This window comes from Copadichromis virginalis, linkage group LG22, assembly GCF_057382275.1.
Source record: "Copadichromis virginalis isolate Kocher_CV1m ecotype Utaka linkage group LG22, C_Virginalis_male_GT1.1, whole genome shotgun sequence".
Classification (NCBI taxonomy): Eukaryota; Metazoa; Chordata; class Actinopteri; order Cichliformes; family Cichlidae; genus Copadichromis; species Copadichromis virginalis.
In genome coordinates this window covers 26907156-26920340 of record NC_140638.1, presented here as the reverse complement: position 1 = coordinate 26920340, position 13185 = coordinate 26907156, and the positions used below count along the sequence as shown (strand labels likewise).

Sequence of the window (13185 nt, the reverse complement as noted above, 5' to 3'; positions counted from 1 at the left end):
ATTTCTTTTTTGCAAATTTTACTCACTTAATAACCTAAACAGTTATGTGGATACTTACATGTGCATCATTTTTCTAGTTTCTGTTAGAGGGAAATATAATTAAATCTGTTTTTCTAACATCCATCCATTTTCCTCCGCTTATCTGGGGCTAGGTCGTCGGAGAAGCAGCCTAAGCAGAGAAGCCCAGACCTCTCTCTTCCTGGCCACCTCCTCCAGCATGTCCTGTGTAACACAGTAAGGGGAATTGTTGAAAAGAATATATCAATGGGCCAATAGGCTCGACTATAGGAGCACAGGGGTGTGTTCAAATGAGACACAGAGACAAGAATGTAACTCAAAAGAACCAGCCAACTTTAGTGACATAAACCATAAGGTTGACAAGACACTTTACAATGGTAGAAAGGAAACTTACAAAAATTAAAAGAAAAGTAAAACACAAACTACTAAAGCAATGACTTGGCCAAGTGTTATTTTTGGTTTTCAATGTTCGGGTTTCAATGCTCGGGTTTCAATGCTCGGGTGCACCCTAGTAACCTGACTCCTTAACTCTTATAGAAACAGATTACACAAATCCAATGCACATTCAAATGAAAATTTCACACTCTTTTCACATGTGGAGAATGCTCTACACAACAGCTCATTATTTAAAGTCCCAAATAAAAAATGTCCAAGGGGTAAAGTCCAAAAAATTCCCAGGGTGTGAAAGAGAATAGGGATGAGAGAATGTCAGTCAGTGGTCTTATGTATAACCAGCTGTGCGTGAAAGTGTGAGTGATACAGTCCTACCACACCGCAAGGTGCAGCAGATCATCAAGTGGAAAAGAAGCGAATCTCAGTCTCTCTAAGTCCAGGTGGGAAGGCTCGCCATCTATTTCACTGGAGGAATCCTATTTCACTGGAGGAATCCACCTCAGGAACAATTCAGCATACAAAAAAAACCTGACCTGTCAACAGACAGGATCAGAAGAGCAATTCAAATATTAATTATGCTGTTCTAGCTATAATTCACAACTTAGGATTTTGTTTAAATCACATTCAACATAAATTTGCAATAAAAATACTCAATTTTGCAAAAATAAAACATCTCTCTTACATAAACTATGCATTAAACCAAGTAAAGTCAGTGCATATGCGACAATTATTAATCAAACAATTGAGATTAATTCAGTTTCTCAACGATAAAATGTGAAACAGACATGAACTAACTGAGACATACAACATGTGTTCACCGATCTCAGCGCATCACGGCCGAAGACAATGGCATAGTGTCTCTCGGTCGGAAAATGCAGGGCTTTCTGGAAGCAGATTGAGATGAACTTCCAGGCAGTTGATAGCAACCAGAGCTAACAAAGGCTAACAGTTTAGCTCCACGCGGTACTTTTTAAAGTCACCAGAAAAATGCAGCATTTGCCTGCTTACTCACTGTGGCTACTTTTAACATGAAAGGTAGCTGATAACCAGTGAACTTATGTGCAACACAGTTGGTTGCAACTTATATCTAATACTTTTTTTCCAGCTCAAAAGCTTCAGTCTCTCTTTTCTCCTGCCAGCACGCGACTACCTCCACACATAGCAGCAAACACAGAGCACGTAGGTGGGACATACAGCGGCAGACTGCTCTCCCATTGGTCAAAACATACTGGGACCTGTGCATTTCGATTGGTTGGGCAGGCTGTCCATCTCTCCTCATATCAGTCCTTAAAGTGGTACCCCCATTTTATGTGGGTTACACCTGCCTCGGGGCCTTGTCCTGGTAGGACATGCATGGAACACAGCCAAGACGTATCCTTGTCAGATGCCCAAACCACCTCAGCTGGCTCCTTTTGATGTGGAGTAGCGACTCTACTCTGAGCCGCTCCCGGATGACCCAACTACTCAACCAGCAGCTACCATTTGGAGAAAGCTCACTTCCAACAGTTGTATCCACAATCTCGTTCTTTCGGTCACAAACCAAAGACTGTCACTATAGTTGAGGGTAGGGATGTAGATTGACCAGTAAATTAAGAGCTTTGCTTATACGCTTTGCTTTTTGGTCTAATTTTGAGCGCACGTAAAAAAAAAATTTGCAGGTGCAAGTGTTGCATTTTGAGGAGAAATTTATTTTCAGCGAAGAAAAGCTAAATTTGAGTGAACAAAATTCATTGCTGCGTGCAAAAAATATATTTCAGTGTTTGCTATTATCGATACACACACACAATAGGAGCCCCTCTCGCTCAGTTTTAGCATTTGCGCTCGCTCGCAATGTGTCATTTCGTGCTAATTGGAGACCAAAACAGCCAATCAGATTTTTTTGCATCCAAGTCTGTGATTGGCTGGTTTTGTGGCACAAATATAACAGTGTACAGAAAGAGTTGAATGCGCACTTGCACCTGCAATTTTTTTTTTTACGTGCGCTCAAAATATTTTGACGTGTGCTCAGAATAGTGATACAAAAACGCCATATCGGTACAGTGTCTGCATTACCGCAGCTGAAGCACCATTCCATCTGTCGATCTCCCGGTCCACTCTCTCTTCTCTCATGAACAAGACCCCAAGATACAGAAGGGCAGGGATAGCTCAGTAGGTAGCTGATGGCCCCCCATGATCAGAAGGTCGGGGGTTCGATTCCCCTGAACAGCTACCCTGAGGTACCCTGAGCAAGGTACTGTCCCTACACACTGCTCCCCGGGCGCCCAAAGGCTGCCCACTGCTTCACTGAGTGAATGGGTTAAATGCAGAGAGGAATTTCCCCACGGGGATCAATAAAGTATACATAAATTAAGTTGTAAAGTAATGTGAGAATTTTAGTTGCCACTTACTAATGTGAGACCTGTCAGTGAAGAGTTGGGATGCTTCATCCTGATTGTATACTGATTGCAAAGTACTAGAGGAAGATCAGTAAGTGCTCTTCATGGTCTAATCAGGACTAAGCATGGGTTTTGTCATACAACTTACCTTAATAGAGGAGTACATCTAATGAGTAAAGGAACTCTTTCAGGCTGCTGGAAGATTGCACTTCAAACACACAATTTCTGCTTGTAACCTCGAAGGACCTGACACAGCCCAGAATGCTCACTTTTGGCTCTTTATTTTATTCACAATGACTGTGTTGTCAGTTTTTCGTTTCACTTTTCTCATTGACACTTTGCAGTGCTTACTGCTCCCGTTCTCTGCTGCAGCCACTCTGTCCTCCTCTCCGGCCTGGCCGCTACTGAAATAGGGGTTCGATGATCAGATTAGATCGTTCTGCCTTGCTCCACATCAAAGAGTCTATGGAACATCTTTATGATGACTGGGACAGTTATAGAAAAACTTTCCCCCCACCATTTGTGCACTCTTCCACCTCACCGGATTACTTCTTGCTACCGGCGAAACGTGCCCTAAGCAATTCCAAGAAGAAATCGAGGAAAAGAGGCTGTAGGGCCGACATCCAGGTACACATCAGACGAGCCTACAGATCGGAGATCTCCCGACTCGTCTGGAGGTGTTCCCGGTTTCTGCTGCCAGTTACCCTTCCGGATTTGATTGGAAACATGTACTTGCAGCCACTACAGCGTGGATCCTGCCCATCTGATGCTCTGGATTTTGCAGATTATCTCCCCACCGCTGCGCCCTCACAGCCCGCATCGCACAACCGGTGGTTGGCCCCGCTGGTTCCGTGGCGCTGCTGGAGATCTCGCGTGCGGACACGGTGTTTGCTGTCAATTCCACTCCGACAAGCTGATGGGAAACCTGCGCTGCCAGCTTTTAATTGGATTGCACTCTTGAATGCCCGCTCCATCGCAAACAAATCCTTCTCTCTGAATGAGCTCTTCGCAAGGAAAAGCCTGGACTTTCTGTTTCTCACCGAAACATGGCAGAGGGATGGCGAATTTATTCACCTAAACGAATTGCGTCCTGCAGACTGCTCTTACTTGGGCGCCCCCCGTTTAGGTCGCCGTGGTGGAGGTCTTGCTGTTGTCTTTAAGGACAGTTTCACCTGCAGAGGTATGCAAACTGAAAACTATTCTTCCTTTGAGTTGCAAACAATTAAGGTGGGTTCTACGAACATCTTTTATTATGTTTTAGTCTATCGCCCTCCTGGCCCTGCTACTGAGTTCTTAAAGGATTTTATGGACTTCTTATCTTCTATTATCAAGTTGGAGAAAGTTTTAATTCTTGGCCATACCTTGGACCTTGTTTTTTCCTTGGGCCTCAACATTGGCAATGTGTTTGCTGAGGATGTACATTTGAGTGATCATAACTGTATCTTTGTTGAACTTAATTTTAGCTCTAAACAGATGCCTGTGAAGTTAAAAACTCATAGACGCATAATAACTGAGACTACTGCTGAGAGGTTCTCCATTATGTTTGACAGGTCTCCACTTTTTACTGGAAACGATGTAAATGTTCTTATTCAGTCTTTTAATAGGGAATGCACATCCATTTTGGATCAAGTGGCACCTATTAAAACAAGCTCGGCTTTACAAAAGAAGACATGCCCTTGAATAAATGAGTCTATCTTAAACTTAAGGAGAATATGCTGCAAAATAGAACGACTATGGAAGAAAACCAAACTTGAAGTACACAGGCTCCATCTTCGAGATCTCATGTTCTCCTTAAATGGCACGGTGAAAACTGTTAGATCTGAAAATTTTTCTAGACTCATAACAAAAAACAAGAGAAATCCCAAGTTTCTTTTTGACAAAGTTAGTGCTATTGTCTCCCCAGATGTGGTACCTTTAGATGTACACTCTAAAGTAGATAGTAATAAACTCCTCCGATTTTTTTTTTGATAAGATTAATGACATCAATGCTAAAATCTCCCCAAAGCTTTCTTGTTCTCCGAGTCAGGCACTCCCTTTGTACTCCTGGTCGACTTTTGCAACTGTAACATATGATGAAATAGCAGCCCTGGTTGACAAAATGAAGCCGTCCTCAAGCCCCTCAGACATTATCCCCACTAAGCTTTTTATTAATGCCTTTGACACCATTGGTCCTTGGGTTGTGAACCTTTTTAATGTTTCTCTTCAGACTGGGGTGTGTTACGACCCGGCTCAAAAGCCGCAACATAAGAAAAAGGAGACGAATAACAGAGTGTGGGTGAGAAGAGGTTTCATCCTAAAATGGAAAACCAGGTTGGCTAAAATGGCTGGTGCCACCAAGGCAAAGACTAGTGCACTCCGGAAAGCTTGCCTCAGGTATGCTTTTATCCACACCTGACTAGGTGTGGCCAATTAGCACCAGCTGAAAACACTGAGACGATTAGAAGCTGCAGAGGGACGTAACACCTCCTCCCTTAAAAGGGTTCCTCTAGGACCCTTAAATTTATTAAAAGCCCCTCTGAAGCCTTCAGTTCCTTGACCCACAAACCTGGAATAAAAGTTAAAGCTAACAGAAGCACAGTATTCACGTTATAGTTGGCATCTCTAAGCATGGATGGGCATGAGGATTTGAAGTTGCCACACTGAACAGACAAAAAGTAACATGTGACCAACACAAAGGAGCACAACAGTCACAAACCCAAAATGATTACCTGATCTGCTACAACACAAAACCAAATGTAGCAACCAATAATCACAAGTGATCTGTTGTCTCCACCACACAAACAGTCACATACAAGTGGCCCTATACCACAACAAGTTACTTTAATCCAAAAAGTTCAGTAAATCAAGCATACTAGTGACCAACCACAAAATGGAGAGCTATGGCCACACAATGATCACATCAAGGGTGGCTCAGCACCCCACAGTGTTATTGCCATCACCTGGCCAACAACACTCACAAGTGATCCAACAAAATAGCCATATTCCCCACAACACTAAAGGTCACAGCACAAAACACTCACCTCACAAGGATCTCATTAGCATCCATCCACACTGACATATGCACACACAGGGTGTGCACACAATGCCAACTTAAAAACAGCCTACCTGCCTCAGCTACAGACCATAATCATGAATAGTCTCAAACCTCCTACCAAGTTTGGTGCCACTGATTTACTATGTGCAACTCCCAGCCTAAAACACTAAAAACAACAAAACCCTTACTTTTCCTACCCTAGTCTTCAGTGGTGTACCAGGCTCGAGGCAACTTTAAACGCGAACTCGAGAGCAGGCAGCAGACCAGAGATACAGTCTCCTACCAAACTCTGAAGCGTACCCCCACCCAGGATAGCCACCAAACACAATAAACTAAAACAATAAAGCAAAACAACAAACAAGTGCTTCGATGGAAGGGCAGCACAGCCACCCAGCTGAAACACACTTACTAAAGGGAGTTTGCACAATTACAGTGACCACCATCACTCACCCACTTAAAAGCAAAACAAACTGACATTCAGTCTCCACTAAAATGTCCAAAGATCCCGGACGAGCCCCCACTTATGTTACGACCCGGCTCAAAAGCCGCAACATAAGAAAAAGGAGACGAATAACAGCTTTTAAAAACATGCCATTGTGGAACCAAGGCTCAAAAAACCCAACCTGGACCCAACACTACTTCAAAATTTAAGACCTATCTCCAAACTCCCATTTATGTCAAAACTCCTTGAGAAGGCAGTAGCTGTCCACCTTACGGCATACTTGGAGACTTAAGACTGAGAGCATCCTTCTAGGCATCTCCAATGGCATCCAGTCCTTAGATGGCACTACTCTGTCCTTAACAGCAGATTTCTACCGCATAAAAAAAACCCAACAGCCAGGATATTCTTCACAGAATATATTAACTCCGTGACTCAGCATGTTACAGGACTGAAAGTTCCACAACAGCTTTGCACACCTTGAGCAGTGCTATGGTGTATTTACGGTACATGGGAAAACTCAACACTTAACAAAACAGTAACACTAAAATAAATGTTAAAATAAAATACCATTGGCAATAAAATAACCATGGGTTACACAGGCGTACCTTTAGGGGTGCTCCAGCAGATGGATTGCTAGTTTCAGAATAAAATGGCTCAAACCGAGGAAGAGCAGAAGGTAGCTTTATCTCATCAGGTTTGGCAACAATGGGTGTACTCATCCTATCCCCAGATGTAACATCAGGATGAGCAGGAGCTTCTGCAGCAGAGGTGGTAGCAGCTTCTTCATTTTCCCTTTCCAGAGAGAGCACTCCTTTTTCAGTCAACCCCTTTAACACAACAGATTTAAGTTCTATTTTGGGCAATTATTTCAACATAAGAATTTTATAATGAGCAGCAATTGCACAGAAATCATCCTTCCCACAAACATTAACCTGTTCTTTGGCAGGATTCACAACAAAATTCCCCAAATTAAACTCTGCCATGTTCAATAGAACAATCTTGGATAAGCCCCCGCTTACGTTAAAACCCTTAGTGTGGAAGTCTAAGAGGTACAAGGTGTGACAGAAAATCTATAAAGTAAATCTAGCAACCCACAACTTCAATCTACTGAACAAAATCCAGCTCAGCATTGTCTGATTAAAAAAATAAAAACAATTCTTATCCCACAAAGCAAAAGTACAATGCCCTAACTAGGAGAAAACTAGTTTAAAGAAAATGACAGAGAGTCCCTACCAAACTGCCCATCTAAAACAGAATATCCCAACACAGATCACCAAAAAAACAAACAAAAATAACCACAGAATTACACTGGGTACACAGTAGGCCTCCGAAAAAACGAGATGAGAAAAGAAAAAACTCCATTGTAGTAAATAGTGCACCCAGAGGTCAATGGCTGGCTTTGGAGCTGACTGGTACACACAAACCATTGCATCAAAAACACCTTTAATACCAACACAAAAGACAAAGGCATGACCCACTGCAATGAATGGAAAAATATCCTTCTTGTGATGCCTATAAAAAGAAAATCTGGTTCCTGAAGGCAGGAGGGTTTTCTTACTGAGCCTAGACTGGCGCAACTCAGGTGCTTCCTTTGGCAGACCTAAATCTAATACTAAGTCTTTTAACTCTGGCTGAGTAAATTATTGGGGGCCCCAGAACCAATTGAAGATGGCTCTTCAAAGTCCTGATCACTAGAACATTGTGCATCTGGAGATAAAACATCATCAGACTGTTCGCTATCATCAGCTAAGCCAGGAAAAGGTAGCATTTCACTATTTCACTTCTGGAACTGTATCCAGAAATACTGACTAAATAGTGACATGAAGTGTCATCAATGTTATTCTGTGGCTCCCTCAATACCACTGAAATACCCAAGAGCCCAAGCTCTTTCTCTTTCCCTTAGTCCATGCTTTAGATGAATTCAGGAAACTTATAATAATAATGGATTGCATTTATATAGCGCTTTTCGGGACCCCTCAAAGCGCTTTACAATTCCACTATTCATTCACTCTCACATTCATACACTGGTGAAGGCAGCTACAGTTGTAGCCACAGCTGCCTTGGGGCAGACTGACAGAAGCGAGGCTGCCATATTGTGCCATCGGCCCCTCTGGCCATCACCAGTAGGCAGTAGGTGAAGTGTCTTGCCCAAGGACACAACAACCGAGACTGTCCGAGTCGGGGCTCGAACCGGCAACCTTCCAATTACAAGACAAACACCCAACTCTTGAGCCACGATCGCCCCGTATTATGGGTTATCTTGGTTGCCCAATTTCATAACAAAATGAGCAAATGTGTTTTGTTTTGCTGCTGCTTGGATGTAGAAAAGCATTCACAGGTATAGCAAAAAACATCTGGACACATCATGTTTACAGCTGGTAGAGCAAAACGGGTATTATTTCTGAAATCAGCAAGCCCATATTACTAAAGAGCAAATGATGCAGTGTGGTGATGTAACCCTATCACCAGATGTGTGAGTGTTCTGTTGACTCATCTGTTCTACTTCTGGCTGTCTTGTTGGGGGAATAATAATGATGATGATGCTGTAGCTAATAGTTGTTGTAAATGAGCCCAGAATGTTTAATTTCCCCAGCAGAACTGAATGCATACTTAAACCAAAGGAAGAGAAGATTTCCCTCATAGAAAACTAATTGATTGTATAATTCTCATAGAAAAATGATTTCTTATGTCTGCTGATACAATTCAAGCTATTGTTCATCACTTTTGTATTTAAGGAGTGAAAATAATTGAAAATACTACTAATACGATCCAGAAAAAACTCCCTGAAATCTATGTTTTCAAATTATTTTCACATTTTAAAGCAATTTATTTAATTCAGTTTCATTTATATAGTGCAGATTCACAAAAACAGTTGCATCCACCAGTTTTTTAGCCCGTGAAACACACACACACACACATGCACACACACACACATGCGCGCGCGCGCACACACACACACACAAACACACACAAACACGCACGCACCAGCGACTTTATTAGGTTCATTTGCTCAGCAGTTCATTAATGGAAATATCAAACCATGCATCAAAATGGGGAAGATCAATGCCAGACAGACTTGAGTATTTCAGAAACTGCTGATGAGTATATGGGTAATTGCTGATCTACTGGGACTTTCCCACACAACCATGTCTAGGGAGAGAATGGTTCAGAAAAGTAAAGTGAAAATATCTAGTGAGTGGCAGTTCACTAGGTGAAAATGCTTTATTAATCCCAGAAGTTAGAGAAGACTGACCACACTGGTTTGAACTGACAGAAAAGGCCAGTAGCTCAAATGCCCAATCGTTATACCCAAGAACATTTCCAAACAAAAATCGAAATAGTAAAAGTAATACTTTTATATAAAGCAGGTTACAGACATCATTTTACAATTACAGGCCTCTTTTTTTTTATTTCACTCTGTCTTGAGAGAGAGCCAAGATACTGGAAAAGAGTCATATAAGATGACTTAATTAAAAAAAAACAACTGCTCACTGTCAGCCAGGAAGGATTTAGAAAACCTTCAGCTTTTACTGGAATTAATTGCTGAAATCTAACACTGTTGAGGCAAAAAAAAAAAAAAAAAAGGTATGCAAGCAAAACTATTTATAGATCTAAGAAACTTTTGACATTGTTGATCATAAATCACTATTCAACAATTTGGAAAGGTATCAGAGGGGTGAACTGAATTGGCTGATGAGCTAATTAAGAAACAGGCAGCAATTTCATATTATTTATATTATTTACATTATTTGCTGATGTCACAAATATCTTTTGTTCTGGTTAAACTGGTTAAACTGACCTCACAGCCCATTTTTTAGTCATTAGCTGTGTCCAAATTGTAGGCTGATTATGTCACAGCGACGTGACGAAGGCTGTCCAAATTCAAAGTCTCCTCCAAATGCAGCCGATAACTGCGTCCTCCTTTTCTCCAGATTTGATGGATGGGTCGGGTGTATCCTTTGTGGCCCAACCTATTCCAGAATTCATAGCACGGCCCAGCCAATTCCAGTTTCCAACTATGGCGGCAGCTACCTAGTTTTAATATTACTCTTTCTGGGTTACAAAAGAAACTTTTTCAAGTTTTCAAGCAAGATTGTAGCTGTGTAAACTTCAAATATCTGCTCGATTTATCAAGACATCACCACATATTTGCAAAAGTGCTTCCATGTTTTTGGAGACGTCTGTTACCCACCAGCTCGATAGCTGGCTGGGAGATCAAGGCTCACTAGAGCCGGTTAGAACAGCGAACTCCTAGCACATTGTTTTCAACCCCCCCCCCACACACACACACACAGTCTTTCGCTACTCAGGTTAAACATGATAAATAAGTCACTTAGATAACTTAAAAATATTGTTTGGCTTTTCTCAGTGTTTTATTTGTTCCTGAGTAAATCGGTTGGGCTGAGATTACAGCTGAATAAACGTCAAACAGAAAACTGATTAAACAGAAGTGTGAGATGGTAGAGAATTTACTCCAGTGTCCTGTTATATTTTAGATAGCACAGAGCAGACGGCTGAGTTTATTAAACTCCACTGAGACAGCTGGTGATGCAAATCTGAAGGCTAGACCGTCTAATTTCACAGTCTCGCACTTCTGGCCTTCGTGGTCTTCGGAGAACCCAGCCCATGTGGAGACCACGAAGGCTGTTTAAGTTTTCTTTTTTCCTCCCAAAACCAAATCCACTCATTGCCGTCATTTTATTAAAATTTGACAAAGAATTTGAGCATTTTAAATGCTGATTAAAAAAACAACAACTGAGCTTTGTTCTATTAGCACAAAAATTAGGATGTTCCTGCCTTATTACTACATTGGCATTTACAGTTTAAACTGCTCTAGATCAGACCAACATCAGATTTATGGCTTCTTTTGACCATTATGTACTAGAGATAACCCATAGCTCTGTGATTTTAAACATGATGTGATCTAGTTGTCCACTTATAATTAGGGATGCGCTCACAGCAGTCCAGTTCCTTGGAATCGTTAGTCTACCTGCCTATCTGCTTATTGTTCTTACACTCTCGCTACAGTCAGCTGATTTCAGTTTGTTGCCGGAGGAGGAAAATACTGGCGCAGTCTGCAGTGTGGATATGGACGCTGTTGCACAAAAGATCATGAGCATGATGATAAAGTCAAGACTGCTCAGGGACAGAAACAACTGCATCATACTGTTAACACAACTCAGCTCTTCGCAAGCACAGACAGCAAGCTAACACTAAGCAAGCCAAGAACCCAGAGTGATGCTAAACCTGAATAAATGCTGACACCAGCCCAGCATCGTAATAAAGAGCCCTCATTTGTGGTGAAGTCAGCTGCCGCTGAACTTCAACAGGTAACAAACCAATGAGCAGTCAGACCGAAGCCTCCATTTCTACCATTTCAAGCAGAATCACCACGTTAAAGTCTCTTTGCACTGGTTTTCACCTTTGCTTTGTGTTATCAACTTTGTGCTCATACCTAAAGACTAAGAGAAAGATCATGTGTGTCCTCATTAGGATAGGGATTTGTGTTGGTGTGTGGGGCTGTAGCTTCAGGTTTATATTGTTAAAAGGTAATTATGAGACAGTGTGTTTCAGATCATTTTACAGAGTAACATGAAAGTAACATAACAAGTAGTATAACAAATGTCTTTCTCCTGGTTGTAATTAAGTAACATATTGCATTACTTTTAAGAAAAGTGTTCTGTGTAATATGTGTAATAATTACTTTATTTGAGTAATGACCCCAACACTGATCACAAGAAAGAGGGGAAATTCCTCCAACATGCACAAACATTTGATGCATCTAATTATTTTGCATGAATGTGATGTCTTGGATATGCTGCTTAGGGTGGTGACTCTCAAAGAAGAGCCAATGAGAATGAATAGGGGAATTGATAACGGGATCGGAATCGCTAAATTCTTATCAATTCCCATCCTTACTTGTAAGGATCTCTTTCATATCAGAATCACTGTGGTTATTGCACATAACAAATTCTCCTGAGAACATTTGTTCATGTGCTGGATGCATTTTGTATCAAGACAATGACATGTACTGCTGATAGAAGATAAACAGAGTTGTCTGATGCCTTATAGTACATCTTATCAATGAAACTAGCTTCTGATTGGCCAGTAGTTACAAGTGAAAGGCCTGACATCTCTGTAACTGAATATGAATGAGATAATAGTTTACAGTAAACTAAGTGGGGAGCTGAACTGACTCATCACTGGTTTTCCTTGGAGCATGTCTGACTGCTTGTTTGACAAAATCATTTTAAGTTCAAGTGAGGACAATCCTCATCAAAGGCTCAGTAACTAAAGCACAAACAAAAACTGGTCAAGACTGCTTCTGGCATGCCACATGTGAATTATTAAAAGGTCACCATTAGCTTGATATGGGCAGACAGATCTATTGGTTCCAAATCTACTTTGTGTACCAAACGATGACAAGTTGTTTCTCCCAACATGACTCTGTAGAACAAAATGTTTCATTAACTTGGAACACACAGAGCCTGCTGATAAAGCTTTGGGTTTGCATGTAAAAACACTCATTATGCTGTTGTATTCCTTTTCTACTTCCGATACAAATTCCTGTAAATCTTGTGTCATCAAAATAGGGGAAAACAAATACACAGCATGAGAGCAGCAGAGAAAAACACACTCCTCCGCCTGAGGAGAGTTCCAGTGAGTTGTGAAATGTAATATCTAAGCTTTTTTTTGTTTAATAAAAAGCCTAGTCTTTTCTTTTTATTTTATTACAATAGAACAATACAGAATGCATAAAACTAGTAAATAAAAGATATGTAACTATATTATGAACAAAAAAGGGGGGAAAAGAATTACATGGTTTAATTTGAATGCTGTGTCCTCCTCTGTTCTGTTTCCTGTGTTTCCAATTGGCTTCTGCCCTCCTCTGCATTATATTTTGTTTTCTACTGTGAGTTACC

The 13185-nt window shown here is 41.2% G+C and overlaps 1 long non-coding RNA gene across 1 annotated transcript; it reads right to left on the bottom strand.

The window, feature by feature from the left end:
• Positions 1-501: 501 nt before the first annotated feature.
• On the bottom strand, positions 502-1725 carry LOC146683552 (uncharacterized). Its single transcript, XR_014917552.1, has 2 exons — positions 1230-1725; positions 502-944 (listed from the first exon to the last, which is right to left on the bottom strand). It is a non-coding gene; the product is annotated as an uncharacterized LOC146683552 (long non-coding RNA).
• Positions 1726-13185: the final 11460 nt, after the last annotated feature.